The 21,457-nt window shown below is 36.4% G+C and overlaps 2 pseudogenes; one reads left to right on the top strand and one right to left on the bottom strand.

Moving 5' to 3' along the window:
• Positions 1–14,215: 14,215 nt before the first annotated feature.
• On the top strand, positions 14,216–14,331 carry LOC120610087 (uncharacterized; annotated as a pseudogene).
• A 4,613-nt stretch (positions 14,332–18,944) lies between these two features.
• On the bottom strand, positions 18,945–19,893 carry LOC120608962 (aurora kinase B-like; annotated as a pseudogene).
• Positions 19,894–21,457: the final 1,564 nt, after the last annotated feature.

The following is a 21,457-nucleotide window of genomic DNA, read 5'->3' as shown; positions in this document are numbered from 1 at the left end:
GAATCATATCTAGATGAGATTATCAGTTCTTATTATTTACATGTAGAATTGACTAGAAGCAGAACAGAAGTTGGCTAAATTTTGAGATGATATTGTCAAAGAGTCATAAATTGACCAACAAAGAACTATGGTTTTTCTACTTCTAATGAAACACTTAATCCCCAGACTTATGCAAGGTTATGATTTCATAGATTTTATGATTTAGTTATATTTATTTGCTTAACAGAGTTTCATATTCAGGGTTTTGATCAAACATAATTATAATTCTGAGCTAAATCCAACTACTGAGAGTGGGAGTTTTATTTTGTAGCCAAAGATAAACCTTTAGGACAATTTAAATCTGTTTGGTCACAGATATTAACCCCTTTATCCCATTAAATTAAGTTAACATTATTTAGAAACAGATGATACTTCCTATTAATATAATAATATGGTATTACAATCTTAAAAAAGAAGAAAACATTTCAAACTCCCCAAAGAAAGATATATTAGAGATCATAAACATAGAACATCTAATAATTTAAATAGAATTTTATACAATTAATTGATAATAGTAATGGAAAGGAAACATTGACAAATAGAAGTTGCTGAGTTTTTCTTTTCCATAAAATTTTTTATATAACTCTTTATTTTCATGGCCATTGTAGCCATTATTTATCTTTTGATGTACGTAAATTTAGAATTGAGCTAAAATTTAAAGCTATTAAATATAGATGTACATAAAGACCTAACTTATAAAAGATAATTGAGAAAGTCAATAAACATAGTCAAATTAGTATCAAGAAAAGTCATTAAGACTTTTCAACTTGACCTTAAATTTTTGTGAGCACATATTTTTACAACATTGTTAGAGATTTACAAGAATTTAGGCACAAAAGAATTTAATCATGTTATTAACATATATTAAGCTGCAATTTTGCATGTAAATAATCTTTAGATAGATGTCACTGCCTTTATTAGTAACTTTCAGTCACTAAGACCTCCAGACATCTGTATCCACTTGCATGCTCTGCATCTCCATTTAGACATCCAGCAGGCATTTCAAATTCAACTTGCCAAAAATAAAACCCTCGATTACCCTCTTCCTAATCTTAAAATTGATCAGTTCCCTGTATCTCCCACTATTACAATGTTCAAGTAAACCTCTTGGCTCAAACCTTAAAAATATACCCTACTCTACACTGCTCCCATTTTAAGCCAAGTCACCATCATTTCTCAACTGAACTAGCACAATCACCTCATAACTGTTCTCACTGTTGTATTCTTACAAACATTCAGTCATCTTTTGTTAAAGCAATTAAAGTGAACATTTTGAAATCTTGACATAGAAAAAAAAAAATCCAGTACCCTCATTATCGCCCATAAGATACCACACCAAGTGTCTGTCCTCTGCCAAGGTATCCATTTGAGCCTGTTTGCTGGATAGTTTCTGTGGCCACTTTACACACACGTATCGACCTCCAACCAGAACTTGGTTCAAACATTGAGAATAATGACACCCCACACACCAAGGCAATATAAAAAGATTTATTATATAACGAAGCCTTCATTTTATTGAGAGCAAAGCAGGCCTCTCATTCTGTTCAAAAATGGTTTGAGAGAGAAAGGAAGGGTAACTGGTAAGTTCTTATAGTGGTTAGGGGTTAGGGCTGGGCTAAAGGATAATATGCAGTCAGGGCTTTATGTGGTTTTAACTTCCTACTCAGACATAATACATATACTGTTCTCTCTGCCTGGAACACTCCCACATATGAAAAATGCATATTATAGGTTTTGCCAGATATGTGTGTTAGGTCCAGGAGGGCCCTATTCCTACCAACCCCTTTCTCCAGTGTGGAAAGCAGACTACTCCTTTACCGTTGTGTGGGAATCAGACCTTGCATCTGGATTGGCAACGTAACATGTTCACCTCCCACTTCACTGGACTCTCCTCCCTTCCCTGCCAATTTGCCCACCCAAAATATTACCACCAAAAAAAGCCCGCCTCAAGCTCCATATAAGTTTCAGGTCCCCTCACATTCAGGCCTGACGCCATCTTCGGCTCAGCCAGGCTGTCACTCTGCTACAATAAATTTTGCTTAACCCCTTTGGCTTTATGCATTCCTCCTTTGGCAAACCTAACAATATGGAATGATGTAAGGAGGCAATAACTGGAAGGTATTTTCCAGGTCATATCATAATGGACCATGGAATTCAAGTAAATAGTGGCAAAAGAAAGCCAGAGGATTTTACCAAACTGTAAAAAAGTAGTGAAGTCACTGATTGGCGGTCTCAGTGAAACTGAAGTAGAGGCTATTTGAGCAAATAAGATTGAAGAATAGAAGTATAATCCCTGGGAAATGACTATTGAAAAGAGTGGCTGAAATACACTGGGAAACTTTGATGCATATGAAGATACCAAGGTTCAAAGAAACTTGACCCACACTATTACATATTTCATATTCTTGGATAATGTAGCTGCTGACAATAAAGGCAGAGGCTGGGTAGAGAGAAATACTGTGAACAATACATTAAAATCCTCAGGTAATATAGAAAATTAATCTATATTGATCATCAAATAGAGGAGGAGGGTGGGAATGCTGTAGACAGATGACTTGTGTTTCAATCTAGATGCTATTGCCACAAGAAGTCTCTAAATTATGCTTCAGAAACTATTGATGAACTTAACTAGAATGAATGTTTTTAAAATCAGCTAAGATTAGTGGGTGTATTTGTGGAAAAACATACACATTTTAAGACCAGCTTTTAGAAGTTGTAATATATTATCACTATATTGTGGAGATACTAACTATTATTGCCAGGGCTCAGCTTCTCTGAGAAGGGGAGAAAAGAAGAATTTATTTATAGTGAAGGGAAGGAGGCCCAAAGATTAGGAGACCCGGAAAGGGTCATACACGTAGCAAAGGCTCAAAGGGGAAATCTCCTAGCTTTAAGTTTTCTTAATAACTCACTCCACAACTGTTAGCACCTTATAGCCTATCAGTTATGTCATAAAACCCAACCAAAAATCACAATTCTGTATACCTTTTAATTGTATTTGTAATGGAAATATCATTCCCATAAAAGTGTATTATTTGCTAAATAATAATAGAATAGGATTATGTTCATCTTTCACTAAACTTAAAAAATTAAATCTGTCAATTCCTTTGAAGCTCACTTGCATCCTGTACCCTCTTCCACAAAGGTAACTACTTCCTCAAACTTTTTGTAACTAAAATATTCCATATTTATATAGTTTATCATATATGAAAATATATCTAAATAATACATTATTTATTTTTCCTTATTTTAAATTTTTATACAAATGAAATCATTTTATGTATCTCACCTAATTAAGAGGTATGCTTCACTCAATATTAAACATTTTTTGAGATTCATCCATAGTGGTGCATGTTTTGGTTCACTCATTTTCACTGTTGAGAAAAAAACAAAGAGAATATAATTTACATATGTATAATATATATACACACACATATGTTTTCATTGCTGATGAACACATTTGTGTTGTATTATGTTTTTATTATTACTGATAGCATTGATATAAATATGTGTGTATAGATTTAAATATAGATATAGGTTATAGATATAGGTACAGATAGATATATAGATATAGATTAGATATAGATAGATATGTAGATATAAATATAGAGATATAGATGAGATATATATAGATACAGATACAGATACAGATAGATAGATAGACATAGAAATAGAGATAGAGATGATAGAGATATAGATATATAGCCTGGAGCTATAATTTCTGTATATTATAGAAATTTTGAGTCTTAAGTTATCTGCCATTAAAATTCCATGTTGACTTGTATACATTTTTTAATCTTTATGAAAAATTTTCTTGTAGAAAAGCAGAACCTTACAAGTTTGTCATAAGAAATGTGTGACCTTTTTGTAACTGGTATTTAGCATAGTAGCTGGTGTTTAGAATCCCACAATAAATATTCCACAACCAAAACACATTTTCTCTTATAAAAATTTGAATTTCTTACACCTAACTAAATCCTGGCATAGAGCAAATATTCAGTATAACTACTGATTTAAATAAAATAATGGGCCATATGCCTGTAGGCATTTATTCATACACCCTACCTCTCTTCTAACCTACACAGATTATGAACATGCCCACGTCAACAACAGATTTGCTCCACTGGTTTACCTTCATCCAAACATGATTTCCTTCAGTCAGGCTCCTCAAAAGATAACCTTCAAGTCTCTCAGAAAAGAAACTGTCTAAAATACCTGCATTCTGATTGAAAATTTATACATGCTTTTAATGCTTTAGCTCTCAGCTCAGGAGATCAGAATTTTAAATCTCAGGTATCCCCTTAGATATATAAATGTGACTTTTCTATTCATTAGGAAAGCAAAGGAAGAAAAAAATTGAGTTCTAAGCTGACTTCTTTTAATGGGCTACCACCTAAAAACAATGAGTGAAAGAGTGAACCCCCACAGGTCAGTATTGAATGAATGAACAGCAGCCAGTAAAAGATTACAAGCAATTTTCATGATATTTAAAGTAAGCTACTGAACTACAACATGACAGAGGTTGAAAGTGAAACTAAATGGGGTTGTACATCAATGAAGTTTTCCTTCTCAGTAGCTATGAACCTTAAGATGATTAACAAGACAAGAAATGTAGATTCTAGGGGCTATTTAGAATAATCTAGGGCAAACAAAGTAATGAACAAGTAGAAGATGGGAACAGTTAAAACTGGGGTGAAAGTGGGGAGAGTGTTCAGTGTCAATGTTATTAGAAAAACTAACTCAATTACAAAACCAATGGGCATGACTTAAGTGAATGCTTTGTCTCATTCTCAAGTTTGCATCCACCCCATTCACTCCACCTGCCCAGTCTACAGAATCAAATCTAACCCAAAGTCATGACTCAGCTTCCTGCACTTCTGCATTACTCCTCCTGGCCTAGCCTTGTCAATGGTGCCTACGTCATGCACTGCCTTGCACACATGAACTATATCAAGCTTCAGCCAGACCCCACAGTCTATGCTGGCAACTTCCTAGATGCCAATTCCCTAGCTGTTATTCAAGTCATATCTCTATTTTTGATCTTTTCCTCATGAAACTCCATTCTCTGAAATAAAACTTCCTAATACTCAACTTGAGCTGTTTTCAATTGGTAAGCTTTGCCTGCCAACAAGACTTCCCTAAGCATATCCAACTAGGTCTACTCCCCTTATGTTTATCTGGCTCCTGTGAAGGAGTTATAGTTCCATATTTTAGCTCCTCTTCTCTTTCCTCCATCTTGCTACAGTGTACCCAGAAATCAGCATGTAAAGCAGCATGCCATTTCTAGTCCAGACCTGAATCAAACTGCCTATTTGCCTATCACTGAAAGCATTATAGGTAATCTTCAGATACTCTGTATCAGACCATAGCTTCCTATATTTTGTTCAGGCTACCATATCTATAACTCATATACAGAAAGACTGACCAATCAACAGAACAGTCAAGCCAAACAAGTTGGGTGACTGGTAGTGAAAAAAAACTATTCTGCTCTTTCATAGCAAAGGAAATCATCCTTACAGTATTCTAATATGAGCTTCTCTAATCTCCTGTGGAGCCCAACTTAGTCTTGTATTCCTTGCCTTCTGAGTTCTAAAGTGTCCCACTTCTATCCTCTGAAGTCCAAACCACCTCCAAGAACCATATCCTGAAACAGAAACAAATTTACCTCATTCCTAGGTCCCTTAATCTCTTCATGTTCAGGGCCAATGCACCCAGGACTCGTCACCCTGATCCATTGGAGCTGGGTGTATGTATGCATTCACACCCAGAATGGGCAAAGGAAAAGCTATTCAGATTTTTTCTCAATACTGTCTATTTCTAAAGATGCCAAGAGGGTGATAGATGGGATTTACCCAGTCAGTAAAGATCCAGAGATACTTCTACTTTCACTTGCCTCTGCATTACTGAAGGCACCCTCTTTCACTAGTTAGGGCCCCTGAATCAGTTCATTTCATGGCCCAGCATTTTTAAATGTATGGTCTCTGGCCCACCTCCATCAGAATCAGCTGAGGGACTGTGATAGTGCAGATGTTCAGGTCCCAACCCAGACCAGTTCAGACACTCTGGAGCTGGACTTCGCAAATATGCATTATTAACAAGATCTGCAGGGGATTCTGTTGTACACTAAATGTTTAGAGCCACTTCCCAGACCCTTAGCAGGAACCGCAGCTGAGTACCATGAAATGGGGGGTTATCCCCAAGTGGTAATGTCAGTTAGAAGGCTAGGGTATGATTATGCATGTTTTTAACACTGAGGAGCTCAGCAGGAAATAGTATGTCTTCCAAAGAAGTTTGAGAAACACCTTAAAATTTTACTGCTGAGGTCCTACCTAGACTGCAAATGGGTATATGTGCTGAGATCAGACAGGTAGATCCAGACCTTAGCATGGATGTCTGTTTAGTGAGGGAAGAGACTCACAGAAGCTGATCAGAGTGTCCTGTGTAGTCAAAGTACCTCCCTGAGTGAACACAATGCTGTCTTTACGGAGTCATCCTGTGCCCTTAAAGGAGTATATAACTGAGGGAGAGAAGACTATTTGCTGTGTGGAGTGAGCCACCAAAAGCTTGTTGCCAGGGCACCATCTAAAAGCCTCAAGCTGAGTCATTTTCTCTTCTGGCAGGAAGGGCCAGACTCCTTGAATGTTTATGTCACTAAGGGAATAAGAGAGTAAAGACAGTAAATACTCCTCTCCAGAGGGGTAAGCAAGTCATTTTATGTATCTCATCTAATTAAGATGTATTTTTTCACTCAATATTAAACATTTTTTGAGATTCATCCATATTGGTACATGCTGCTTTGGTTCACTCATTTTCACTGTTGTAAAAAGAAAAACAAAGAGAATATAATTTACATCTCTATATATAATATATACACACACACATTCTATTTATAGCATTCTGTTTTTAGTAGTGATATTTCCATTTATATAATATAGTAATTATCAATCGCTGAAAATGTCAATGTAGCAACATAGAAAACACGGCGTTCCTATGTGTGATGTTAAATTAATACTGGCAGCAAGTTGCACGTTTTTTTTCTAAACAAGAAAAGGGTTAAAAAGCAAGAACACTCAAATTTCTAAAATTAGAAATGTAAAGGGGGGACATTGCTACTGATCTTTCAGAAATAAAGAGGATTATAAAGGAATACTATACACAATTGTATGACAATAAATTAAATAATTTAAATGAACTATATAAATTCATAGAAAGATACAAACTACAGAAACTGACCCAAAAAGTAGAGATTATAGATAGACTTAGTACAAGTAAAGAGATTAAATTAGTAATTGAAACACAACTCACAAAGGAAACCCAGACCCACATGATTTCACTGGTGAATTCTACCAAACGTGTAAAAAAGAGTTAATAGGAATTTTTCACAAACTATTCCAAAAAAAGAGTTCCATGAGACCAGTATTACCCTGTTACCAAGATCAGATAAAGACATCCCAATAAAGAAAAGTACAGGCCAATAACTTTATGAACATAGACACAAAAATCATTAATAAGATATCAGTAAAGCAAATTCTGCAAGATTTAAAAAAAAAAAATTATGCACCATAACCAATGGGCTTTATTCAGGGATGTAAGGTTGGTTTAACATTCAGAGATTAATTAATGTAATATACCATATCAATAGATTTAAAACAAAAACCACATGATTATCTCATAGATACCAAAAAAGCATTTAACAAATCCCAGCACACTTTAATGATAAAAAACACACAGGAAACTAAGAACAGAAGAGAAATGTCTTGCCATGCCTGATAAAGAGCACCCATGAACATCTCATAGATAGCATCAAACTTGATGGTAAAAAACTGAATACTTTCCCTCAAAATCACAAAAACATAAAAATGTATTCTTTTGACACTTTTATACAACAGTGTACTTGAAAGAAATTTTAAAATTTCTAAATAAGTGAAAAGATCTTAATTTCTAGAATTGGAAAACAATATTGTGAAAATGGAAATATTCCTTAAATTAATCTACAGATTTAACACAACACTATCAAAAATCTCAGCTGGTATCTTTGCACAAATTGACAAATTTATCCTAAAATTCATATGGAAATGCAAGGGACCCAGAATATCCACAACAATTTCAAAAAGAACAAAATTGGAAAACTCATACTTCCTAATATCAAAACTTACTAGAAAGCTATATAATAATCAAGACATAAAAATAGGGAGGTGATGTCAGAAGTGTGGTGGTGTGATGGTCCCCTTTACCTCTCTCCTTGCAATTACAAAAAGTTGAACAGTTATAACCCAACAAGGATTTCCAGCCTAACACACAAACACTTCTGAGAGATCTGCATATCGAAACATCTGAAAGTGGGCAAATGTGGACAAACAAGAGGAGAGTAGGAAGAAGAGTAGAGTAGGGTACCATGGAGGCAGTAGGAGTTCACTGCAGGACTCAGGAAGAGGGGAGAGATCAGGTTGCTGTGTGTACTCTCTGTAGTCCCGAGCACTCCTGCCTGAGCGATCAGCATATACCACAGCTAAACCCAATGATCCATGGAGCAGAGATCAGAATACAGAAGTGCAACATCTGTGGTCTAGCAGTTGCCACTGCCAGGCAGAAAACAAAGATACAAACCCTGGTCACCTCTCCCCACGCTCCCAGAACTCGTTTCCCTGCAACCTTTGAGAGCTAGCAGCAGGCCCCAGAAAATACTGTATCAGTGAGTGTCAGACTATAAGGCAGAATGTCTACAACCCCCAAAACTGAAGAGACAGCTTTTGAGTGGCAAATATACACTGCAGCTAATCCCAGTGACAGGGGCAGAGATACAGAGGTGAGGCAACTGAGGTCTGGCAGTCACCATTAGTGGGAGGAAAATAAAGAGGCAAACACACCAGTAGCCTCTCTCAACCCACCTTGCACCCACCCATTAAGGCTGATCCTGTGGTGACCTGGGACACCACAGGCAGTGCAACACTGGGGCAGCGCCAGGCCCTCGGGGTCTTGGAACCATATCGCCCACCACATTCTCCAACAGGGGTGGAGCCCTGAGACCGAGGCAACCTGGTCACAGAGGAAACACTCACATCCCCAAAGAATAAAGGGCTATTTTTGTCCAGCAGAGATCAAGGAGGCCTGAGCAGCGCAGGAGGCTTGTACTCCATCTACTAGAAAACAAAAGAAAAATCTGTCCTTATCAGTCTGCTAAAGAGAGACATCACTCTTTAATAATAATAATAATAATAATAATAATAATAATAATAATAATAATAAAGAAGAAGAAAAGAAGAAGAGCTTATTCCCATAAATACCTATGAGGAGAAATAATTCATAGACTACAACAAACAACCAAGGTAACAAGGCAGCTCAGAAATAAAATGCAATACCTCCAGGATATAACTTAAAGACATAGAAATATGTGATTTAAATGACCGAGAATTCAGGATTGCAGTTCTAAAAAAAACACAAATGATGCAAGAGAACTCGGATAGGCAGTTTAATGAACTCAGAAATAAAATCAACAAACAAAAAGAATGCTTTACTAAAGAGATTGAAATTTTAAAAAAGAAACCAAATGGAAACTCTAGAGCTGAAGAACTCACTAAAAGAAATGAAGAATGAAATAGTGAGCTTAGAAAATAAAGCTGACCAGCTGGAGGAAAGAATTAGTGATATCGAAGACAGAAATCTGGAAATAACACAAATGGGAGAAGAAAGAAATGAGAGAGAGAAAAAAGAAAGAACCATCTGACTTCAACAGAAAGAGCAATATAAGAATAATGGATATACTGGAAGGAAAAAGGAGGGAAAAGGGAACAGAGAGCCTATTGAAACAAATAGTCGAGGAGAACTTCCCAAATCTATGGAAAGAACTGGATCCTCAAATCCAAGAAGGAAACAGAAAACCTAATTATCTCTATTTAAAAAGATCTCTAAGGCATATTGTAATTAAAACTGACAAAAATTAATGGCAATGAAACATTATCAAGGCAGCCAGAAAAAGACAGTAACTTTCAAAGAAAATCCCATTAGATTATCATCGATTTTTTAAGCAGAAACTCTACAAGCTAGGAGGGAATGGACTCAAAAATTCAAACCATTGAAAGAGAAATTACCATCCAAGAATAATATTTCCGGCAAGATACTTCTTTAGATATAAAAAAGAAACAATCACCGTTCTACACATACCGAAGCTAAGGAAATTTTCCACCACAGGGTCTGCACTACAGGAAATACTAAAGGGGGTTATTCTACCTAAAAGAAAAAGATAAAAAAAGATACAAAACTAAGAGTAAGATGACTAATGAACAGACAGAAACAGGAAATTGTAACTCTTAATCAGAATAGGGTATTATATACTTAAATATTACATAATGGTTAAAGGAGGAAAAAACATTTTTTAAAAAGAAAACAACAGTAGCTACTGCAACTCAGATATAAACTCACAACGCAAATAGGAACAATTTGTGACAAAAAGAAAATACGAAAAAGGTAAAGGTCTAAATTTGTACAATGGAATGGAGAAAAGACACATGCAGAAGAAAAATTACTACTGTATATATGAAACTTTCTTTTACACAAACTTAATGATAACCTCACACAAAGAAAATCCAGAACTGAGGCATGTAAATTGTTTTTAAAAAGATAGAAAAGAGAAAAAAATCATGGAATAACACTAAATTAAAATAACAGACAAAAATACGAGAGCCAAGAAACAATATGAGACACTAAGCTACCAGAAAACAAAAGATAAAATGGCGATAGGAAAACCTCATATATCTATAACTATCTAAAATTTAAATGGACCAAACTCACCAATAAAAAGTCACAGAGTAGCAGATTAGATCAAAAAATAAAACCCAACCATATACTATCCTCAAGAGACACAGCTTAGCTGTGAAGATAAACATAGATTCAAAGTGAGAGGGTGGAAAATGATACTTCAAGCAAATGTTAACCAGAGAATAGCAGATGTAGACATACTTATATCTGATGAAATAGATTTTAAAATAAAAAAGTTAACAAAAGACGAAGACCAATATTTCATAATAATAAAGGAGACAATACAGCAAGAAGACATAACACTTATCAATATATATGCTCCCAATCGAGGAGCACTAAAATATATAAAGCAACTACTAATGGAACTGATAGGAGAAACTGACAAAAATACAAATATAATAAGGGTCCTAAATACTCCACTGACAGCTATGTATAGATCATCCGAACAGAAAATCAGTAAGGAAATATCAACTTTAAATGATACATTAAACCAATTGGACATAATCAACATTTACAGAGCCTTTTTTCCCAAAACACCAGATTACACATTCTTCTCTAGTGCACATGGAACATTCTCAGAAATAGACCATATGTTGAGACACAAAACTAGCCTCAACAAATTCATGAAGATTGAATTCATACCAAGCATATTCTCCAATCACAATACTTTGAAACTGGATATCAACTACAGAAAGAAAGTGAGAATAAACACAAATATGTGGAGATTAAACAACATGCTACTAAATGGGTCAAAAGAGAAATAAAAGGAAAGATCAAAAGATATATAGAAATAAATGAGAATAAAAATATAACATATCGAAACTCCTGGAATACAGCAAAATAGTAATGAGAAGAAAGTTCATATCATTGTAAGCCTATTTTAGGAAACAAGAAAAATTTCAAATAAACAACCTAACATTACATCCAAAAGAACTAAAAAGAGAAGAACAAAAGAAGCCTCAAGTCAGCAGAGGGAAGAAAAACAAAATTAAATAAAATTGAGAACAAAAAGACAATAGAAAAAATTAATGCAACAAAGAGCTGGGTCTTTGAAAAGATCAACAAAATTTGCAGGATACAAAATCAATGTACAAAACTCCATGGTGTTCCTATGTATAAAGAATTAAATTTCAGAAAAAGAAATGAAAAACATTCCTTTTGCCATTGCAACAAAAAGAATAAAATACCTAGAAATAAACTTAACAAAGGATGTGAAAAATCTATATATGCTGAAAACTATGACATTATTAAAAGAAATTGAAGAAGACACAAAGAAATGGAAAGATGCTCCATGTTCATGGATTGGAAGAATTAACATAATTAAAATGGTCATATTGCCCAAAGCAATATATAGATTTAATGCAATTCCCATCAAAATTCCAATAGCATTTTTTAAAGAAATAAAACAAAAAAATTATCAGATTTGTATGGAATCACAAAAAAACCCCAACAGCCAAAGCAATCCTGAGAGAAAACAAGGTCAGAGGTATCATACTACCTGACTTCAAATTATTGTACAAAGTGACAATAATCAAAACAGCATGATATTGGTAGAAAAACAGACACACAGACTAATGAAACAGAATTGAGAGCTCAGAAATAAACCCACATATATATGGGCAAAAAATTTTCAACAAAGGAGCCAAAAACATACAAGAGAGAAAGGAAATCCTCTTCAATAAATGGTGCTGGGAAAATTGGAAAGCCACATGTAAAAGAATGAAACGAGACTGTTATCTGTCACCGTACACCAAAATTAACTCAAAAATGGATCAAAGACCTAAATATAATACCTAAAATAATAAATTGCAAAGAAGAAAACATAGGTACTAAAATCAGTGACCTTGGTTTTAGAGAGGATTTTATAAATCTAACCTTAAAGGTGAGGGAAGTAAAAGCAAAAATAAATGAACGGGGCTATATCAAACTAAAAAGCTTCTTCATGGTAAATAAAACCATCAACAAAACAAAGAGGCAACCAACTGAATGGGAGAAGATATTTGTAAATGACACCTCGAAGAAGGGGCTAATATCCAAAATATATAAAGAACTCATAAAACTCAACAGCAAAACAAAACCAACTCAAATAATGGACAGAGGACCTGAACAGATACTTCTCCCACGAAGACATGCAAATGGCCAACAGACATATGTGAAGATGCTCAACTATACTAGCTATTAGAGATATGCAACGAGATACCAGCTCATAACAAGATAAGTGACAACAAATGTTGGAGAGGTTGTGGAAGCAAGGAACCCTCATATACTACTAGTAGGAATGTAAATTGATACAGCCACTATAGAAAACAGTATGGAGGTTCCTAAAAAACTTAAGAATAAAATTACCATATGACCTGATTCAGCAACCCCTCTTCTGGATATCTACCCCCAAATTTTGAAAACATTTATCTGTAAAGATATATACACTTTAATGTTCATTGCAGCACTATTCACAATGTCTAAGACATGGAAACAACCGAAGTGTCCATTGATAGATGATTGTATAAAGATGTGGTACATATATACAATGGAACATTACTCAGCCATAAGAAAAGATGAAATACTGCCATTTGCGACAACAGGGATAAATCTTGAGATTAGTATGCTAAGTGAAATAAGTCAGACAGAAAATGTTGAGGTATAAATCTTCATGAACCAGGCTCTGATAATAAATCCTTACATATGACACCAAAAGCAAAGGCAACCAAAGTAAAAGTAAATTGGACTTTATCAAAATTAAAAAAAAACTTTTGTGCTTTAAAAGTCACCATAAAGAAAAAAAATCCCACAAAATTTTGGCAAATACCATATATGATAAGGAAGCTGTATCTAGAATATATAGAGAATGTTTACAACTCAATAATAAAAAGAATTTGAATAGATATTTCTCCAGCAAGATATGCAAATGGCCAATAAACAAATGAAAAGATGTTCAACATCTTTAGTCATCAGGGATGTGCCAATCAAAACCACAATGAGATACCAATTTATAACCACTCTGATGGCTAAAATCAAAAAGTCAGATAATAACATGTATTGGTGAAGAGCTGGAGAAATCAGAACCCTCATACATTGCTGGTGAGAATGTAAAATGGTTCTGCCACTTTGGAAAACAGTCTTGTAGTTCTTGTTAAACATAAATTTCCCATATGGTCTAGCAATTCCACTTCTAGGTTTATATGCAAGAAAAATGAAAACAGGTGTCCACACAAAAACTTGTACACAAAATGTTCATAAAAGCAAAGAACACAAATTTATATCAACTGATGAATAGGTAAGTAAAGGATGGTATATCTATAGAATAGATATTATTTAGGAATAAAAAATAAATGAGGATGTGGTTCCATAGTGTAGCAGTTAGCACATCTGCTTTACACACAAAAGGTCCTGGGTGTGTGCCCCAGTGGAACCACAATCCATGGTCTATGGCCATGCCACCCTGAACAAGCCCGATGTCTGATTTCGGAAGCTAAGCAGGGTCGGGCCCGGTTAGTACTTGGATGGGAGACCACCTAGGAAGACCAGATGCTGTAGGCATAAATAATAATAAAAATAAATAAATAAATAATAAAAAATAAATGAAATACTGATACATACTCCAACGTGGACGAACCTTGAGATCATTATGCTAAGTGAAAAAAAGCAGTAACAAAGGATCACGTATGATTCAGTTCATATAAAAATTTCAGACAAATCCATAGAGACATAAAGTGGAATAATGGTTTCCTAGAGCTAGGAAAGATGTGGTTGGTGGGGAAGGGGAGGTATTGGCTAGAAGGTATAGGGTTTCTTTGGGGGCTAATGAAAATGTTCTATAATTTATTGTGGAGATGGTAGCACAATTCTGTGGCTATACTAAAAAATTTTTGAATTGTACACTTTACATAAAATTGTATTTTATCTCTATAAAGCTCTTGCAAAGAATCAAACAAAAACAAAGAAGTGGTAGGGTGACAGACACTGCCTTTGAAGGAAATGTCTGGATGTTGCCTCCTTCAACAATAGATCTGGTCCCTGAGTCAGTTTCTCTAAAGTGTCTGTTTCAAGGGGTTCAGTCTCTTTAGTTTCCTTTTTTTTTTTTATGAACTTGATTTTCTTCTTATTTTTTCTAATTTTTCCATTACCAGTTTATTTAGTTTCAACTCTGTATATCCTCTGGGAGGAGGGGCAGCCCTGCTCCAGACTACTTAAGACACCCTCTGAAAGAGTAGGTGGCCCCACCTCTCACCTCTGTTCTCTCCAGCCCTCCTGACATAATCATGATGCCCACCTCCCTCTTCCTGACAGAAAATGGTTGTCATAGGTTGAGGACAACATTTGTCAAAACCCATAGAACTATGTATAAAACACAAAGAATAAACCCCAGTGTAAACTATGGACTATAGTAAATAATGTATTAGTTTTGGTTTATTAACTTTAATAAATATATTACTCTAATGATATTAATAATAAAGAAAACTAATGGAGGATAGGATGGGAATATGGAACACTATGTACTCTCTGCTCAATTATTCTATAAATCTAAAACTGTACTAAAAAAAAGTCTCTAATGATTTTTTAAAAAACAACTACCTGACAAGTCATCTTAAAGGTGTCCTGACTTAGCCAGCCTCAACTGACAGTGCAGTTTACAATCATCAAAAGAAAGACCGTGTAATGAGAGAATATTGTCAAGAGAAAGACACAGAGCTTCTCATAATATTATCTGTCAAGGCAGATCAAGACCTGCAACAGGAGTCAGATTATTTTGAAGCAAGTGACAAGATGAACCATTAGGATTAAGAGCCGGAGGCCTGTAGAAAGACAGTTGTAGTCCTTGAAGAAAAGCTGGAAAGAACCTTTTCTTCATCTCAGAGCCAGATCTGTCTCTTGACTGACACGCATGTCCATTGTTGAGAGTGCAGAAAGCCGAATGAAACTTCATCATCTCCAGAAAGAATGTGCAGACCTGAGATGAAGAATGGTAGAAATGGAGATGGAACCAGAGCTTCTAGAAGCAGATCCTCATGCATCTGATGATCCAGACGAGCATTTGTCAGTGAGCATTTGCTCCCCTAAACGTAGATGCAGTTTTGCCTGAGATGGGAGGTCCTCACTCCCCTTTCCTATATCTCCCTTGGCTGCCAGGCTTTCTCTCTCTTCCCCTCCATTCCTAAATCCAGTGACTCCAAATGGGGAGTTAATAGTAAGTAGATGTCCATTCCTGCCCATTCTTTTAGGATATCTTGATGAATGCCCCTGCAAGCTGGTTTCCCCGTGTAGAGTCTCAGGTCACAGCCAGTGAGCAGATCTTGAAAAATGGAGACAAGAACGAGAAGACCAGCTAAATTCCAAGCCCTGTATCCCAGAGATGTCTCAGGGACAAAGCTCAGAAAAACTTCAAATGGATGCAGGAAATGCATATATTATTGCACATTTTCAAAATCGCGCAGGCTGAGTTTTTGTCACCTAGGAGTAATGATGCTTCTGAACAGCTACAGCATATACATCCAAAGATATGTTTCCCAACCATTCAGCATTAATTTGATAGGGTTTTCCAATATCACTGAGGAAGACAAACAGAAATCAAATGCCAGAAGAAAAATTGAACAAATGTAATTACAGAAGTTTAAAGAAAAATCTATGACCCAAGAATCCAATAGCCAACTATATTACATTGCTATATTCTGATTACTTTTAAGACAACAAGAATATATTTTTATATATAAAAAGGGATATAAATATTCTACTAATATTCCTCCCTTTACAAAGTTTTACTGAGAGATTAATCAAAATAAAAGCACAAGTAGGTGAGAGTTCTAGGAATAAGAGAACTAGAATGCACATGAAAAAAAGGGACACATTAATTTAAGGGTAAACATAGTTATAACTATGGGTAAAAAAATGTCTTTGCCAAAATAATTTGCGAGTAAATGGAACATAACAAAAAGTACATAAATTTAATAATGGTAAACTGAGTCTAAAATCACCTAATCACTGAGAAGAAGTGAAGGTGAATTTGGAGAAAATAGAATTAAAATAGGAACCCATGAAAATAAAGAGACCAAAAGTAAAAAGAAGAGAGAGGGAAAAAAATACATACTGTATAGAGGAGGAACCTAAAAGTGGTGTAAGATGACAGAGGTTTTGTTCATCTCTCTTGCAACTACCTCAAAGACGGGATGGAAACAGGGAGCAAACAGCAAGCAAAGTTGCCTGGGACCTAGATGAACAGAAACACTACAACTAGGGAGAGAAATAATTAATCAACCTGCAATGGTAGAAGGTAAGAGAGGGCAAAGATGCAAGGCTGCCCAGTCCCAAGCGGCTCAGTGGGACAGAGGCTGCAGCAGCAGCAGCAGCTACAGATGCCTCTTAAAGGGGCCGTGTCTGCAAGCAGACTTTCCCAGTGACAGACCTGCTTGCTCTGAGCACCAGAGCCAGGTAGACTGCTCGGGGGGCACCAGGGACTTACAGGAGGACACTGAGTTGTAGGAGTGAGGGCCGGATGTGAGGCTTTCTCCCAAGCAGAAGTGCTGGCAGTATCCATTGTTCCTGTTGAGTCCTCTTCTCTCCCATTGTGTGGACCATAGCAGTGCCACCATAGCTGAGACATCATCGAACTGCATAACAGAGGTCGCTCAGCCCAGAGGATTCCCTGAAACTCCGCCCACCCCAACTTGTGGCCTTACCAAAGCCACATCCAGTTGTGTCTTTGGGGAATCCTGTGCAACCTGCTGAGCAATCTCCAAGACCCACACTGGTGGCAGATGACCTCAGTTTCTGGTTTCCAGCATGGCTTTTTGAGATGACTATAAGCACAGCTTGCTGAATCTTAACAGGTGACTCTGGAAGGGCACAGGCTGGGGTTAAACTTGGCCTGCTGCTCAATCCCTCTCAAGACTGTGCTGCTGGACACCTGCTACACAAAGCCACATTAATAAGGCCAGGAGACTTAGGAGCTTTGCATAGTACATGGAAACAGATAAAGAAAAGCAACCAGAATGGGAAGACGAAGAAGCAGAAATCATATGAGAGAACAGAACAGAGATCCAGGAATAATGGAGTCAAGCAATCTAACAGATACAGAGTTCAAAATACTGGTTTTAAAGATGCTCAATGAACTTAGGAGACGTATAGATGAACTCAGAACTTTAACAAAGAGATAAAAAAAAAGCATAAAAATGGAAATGGAAATTATAAAAGGGAAATAGAAATTAAGAATACATTATCTGAGATGAAGAGTATATTAGAGGAAATTAACAGAGTGGATGAAGAAGAAGATGGAACCACCAATATAAAGGATGGGGAAGCCTAGGTCACCCAATCAGAATGGAAAAAATAAAAAGCCAAGAATATAATAATAATTTAAGGAGTTTCTGGGACAAAATCAAGTGTAAAAACATCTATGTAATAAGGGTACCTGAAGGAGAAGAGGGAGAACAAGAAGTTGAAAAGCTATTTGAAGAAATAATGATGGAAAACTTACCTAACCTGGTGAAGGAAATAGACATATACAACCCAGGAAGCTCAGAGAGGCCCAAAAAAGATGAACCCAAAGAGGCCCATACCAAGATACATCATCATCAAAATGCCAAAAGTTAAGCACAAAGAGAGAACCTTAAAAGCAGCAGATAAAAGCAATTAGTTACCTACAAGAGAGCTCCCATAAGACTGACAGCGGATTTCTCCAAAAAAAAACTTCAGGACAGAAGGGCATGGTACAAAATATTCAAAGTGACAAAAACCCAGGATCTACAATCAAGAATGCTTTATCAGCAAAGTTATCATTTAGTGTCAAAGGACAGATAAAGAGCTTCCCAGCAAAAATAAGCTAAAGGAATTCATTAACACCAAGCCACTGTTATAGAAAATGTTGAAGGGACTTCTTTAAGAAAAAAAATTATCAAAATCATGAATAAAAATGGTAATAACTACATATCTATCAATGAGTACCTCAAATGGAAAAGAATTAAGTGCTTCAACCAAAGGATAGGGTGGTTGGATGGATAAGAAAACAATACCCCTTGTGAGGGAAAAGAAAGATAACTGTAGTCAGGCTCCCTCCTGACACCCTTAGCAGCTAGCTTCCAAACAAAAGTGAGTCAGCACTTCTCCCCTTATGTAACCATGTGCCAGGTATGCACGCATGGGCTTCTGACAGTGTGCCACTATTGTTTAACCTGTGTACAGGCATACAAACACAGACACAACTGAGTAAATGACAGGAATGATTTAGGGGAAGACTGAAGGGTTGAAGGAGGCAGCACCCTCCAAGAGAGGATCCAGACCCAAGAGTGGGCTGAGACCTGGGCCAGGGGCAGCCGTTCTGAGGGATCATGCTTGAGCAGCTTGCTGATGAGATCCTGGGCTCCCATGGGCACAGAAGTGGGGAACTTCAGGTCTACCTTGATGATGCGCCGGTAAGTCTCACTGTGTGAAGTGCTCTCGAAGGGTGGGTTTCCCACCAGCAGCTCATATCAGAGCACTCTGATGCACCATAGATCCACTTTCTCATTGTGCGTGCATCCCTCAATCATCTCTGGAGGAAGGTAGTCTAGGATGCCACACATTGTCTTCCTCCTCAGGGAGGGGGCGTGTAAAGACCAGCCGAAGTCAGTAATCTTTAGCTCTCCCTGGAGCCCCACGAGCAGATTCTCTGGCTTTATGTCTCTGTGAATTACCTTCTTCCGGTGGCAGAATATCAGAGCATCTGCCAGCTTCTCCATGATGGTGGCTGTTCGTTGCTCATCAAAACTTTGGGTCTTCAGTAGCTCCTTGTAGAGCTCCCCAAGGGGGCATATGCCAGAATCAAGTAGATCCTTTGACAGTTATAGAAATAGTTGTAGAAACACAAGATGTTGGGATGCTGCAGATGGGCCTGGATTTCGATCTCCCTGCGCAACTGGTGCTCCACACCCTCTTTCTCTATCTGAGACTTGAATAGGACCTTGAGTGCCACAATGAAATGGCTTTTCTTCTCCGAAGACAAGTACATCTTTCAAACTTGTCTTTGCCCAGAGGATGCCAATCTCAAAGTCGTCAATTGTGAAGGACCGCATTAAGTTGGGTGTCCCACTGTTATTCTGGCCAAGGGCGGTTCATGAGGACAAATGAAGATGGGGTGGTAGGCTCCTTCTGGAGAAGGAGTGTTCAGACCAGAATGAGCTGTCTGTTGACCCTAGGGCCAGGAATAGGTGTTCTCTTTCTGGGTCACCCTTAGAGGGAAAGGGAGAGGAGAGCTGGAGTTCGTGGCACTGCCACCTTCCTGACTGCTCGCAAACGACTGAATAGGACCCGCCGCGCTGCCACCAAGGCCCTTTCCAAGGTCATACAATTTTAAATGCCAGAAATAGTGTTTAAACTCTGATATTTTGATTCCAAAGCCAGCTGGGGCTATTTTTTCTTATTTTTACACAGTAGAGTTTTAAAAGAATTTCTTTTTGAGGTATAACATACACACAGAAAATACTCATTCCTTAAGTATCCAACTGAATGAATTTTCACAGTAAACCCATCTGTTTAACCAGCACCATAGAAGGCCCCTCATACCTCCTTACCCTCAAGGGTAGCCACTTGCCTGACTTTTAACTAACATCATATATTAGTTTTGTCTATTTTTGTATTTTATATAAATGGAATCATTCAGTATATTCATTTTTATGTATGTTGTCTTTTGCTCAATTTTATCTTTGTGAGATGCTTCCATATTTTTGTGTATAGTGTGAATTACTCATGTCACACTATAGTGTCTACCATGCTGTACAGTATATAGTATATAGCATGCCGTATAGTATTCCCTTGTGTGCCTACCAAACGTACTCATCCTTTCTACCATTGATGGGTATTTGCGTAGTTTCTAGTTTGGGGTTCTTACAAATAGTGTTGATATGAACACTGTAGTACAGACAGTGTACATTTCTAGAATGCTTATTTTGAAAACAAATATTTGTTCCAACATGATTGATATATTAGAGAACAATTTGAATAAGTTTTTTTATAATGCATAATGTGAACTTTATGTTTGCTTATGTGCAGTTTTGTCCAAGAGGAAACATAAAACTGCACCCAACTAAACTGAGTCATGTAGGAATACATGAAGCACACATACATACACACCTCAAACACGGACCAGTTTCCTTAGCTCACTGTGTACATTATTCTACAAGGTAGCGTTTTGCTGTTCTTTTTTATTTTATATTAAAATAAAATATATTTAATAATAATATATTATAATATAACATAATAATAACATAACATAACATAACATAACATAATATAACATAATATAATATAATATATAAAATAGTAATATATTTCTGTTAACATATTTCTATATTTTTAAAAAAGCACACACACATTCAACACCTCAAATATGTCTAAGCATCCTGGTTAAAAAGTGCCAAGCAGGGTATACAGAAGGAGAGATTTAATATTGAGGAGAAGCTATAAAAAGTATTATGAGCAACGGTCATAAAAGAATCCATCTCCTGGACCATCAGAGTCAACATTATAAAAATAAAAGTCTTTTGTTGTTCGGAAAGACTAGAACAATTTCGAATACTGTGAAGTCAATAAGAGCAAGGCCTAAAGAATTAAAAGAAATGGAAAGACTGCTGAGCATGTGAAGTGAAAACCAAACAGTCAAAAAAATCAGGAACCACCTTTTTCAGAATCAAAGGGG

Source organism: Pteropus medius, unplaced genomic scaffold (assembly GCF_902729225.1).
Source record: "Pteropus medius unplaced genomic scaffold, Ma_sr-lr_union100, whole genome shotgun sequence".
NCBI classification, from domain to species: domain Eukaryota; kingdom Metazoa; phylum Chordata; class Mammalia; order Chiroptera; family Pteropodidae; genus Pteropus; species Pteropus medius.
This window is presented reverse-complemented; position numbering and strand designations above follow the sequence as displayed.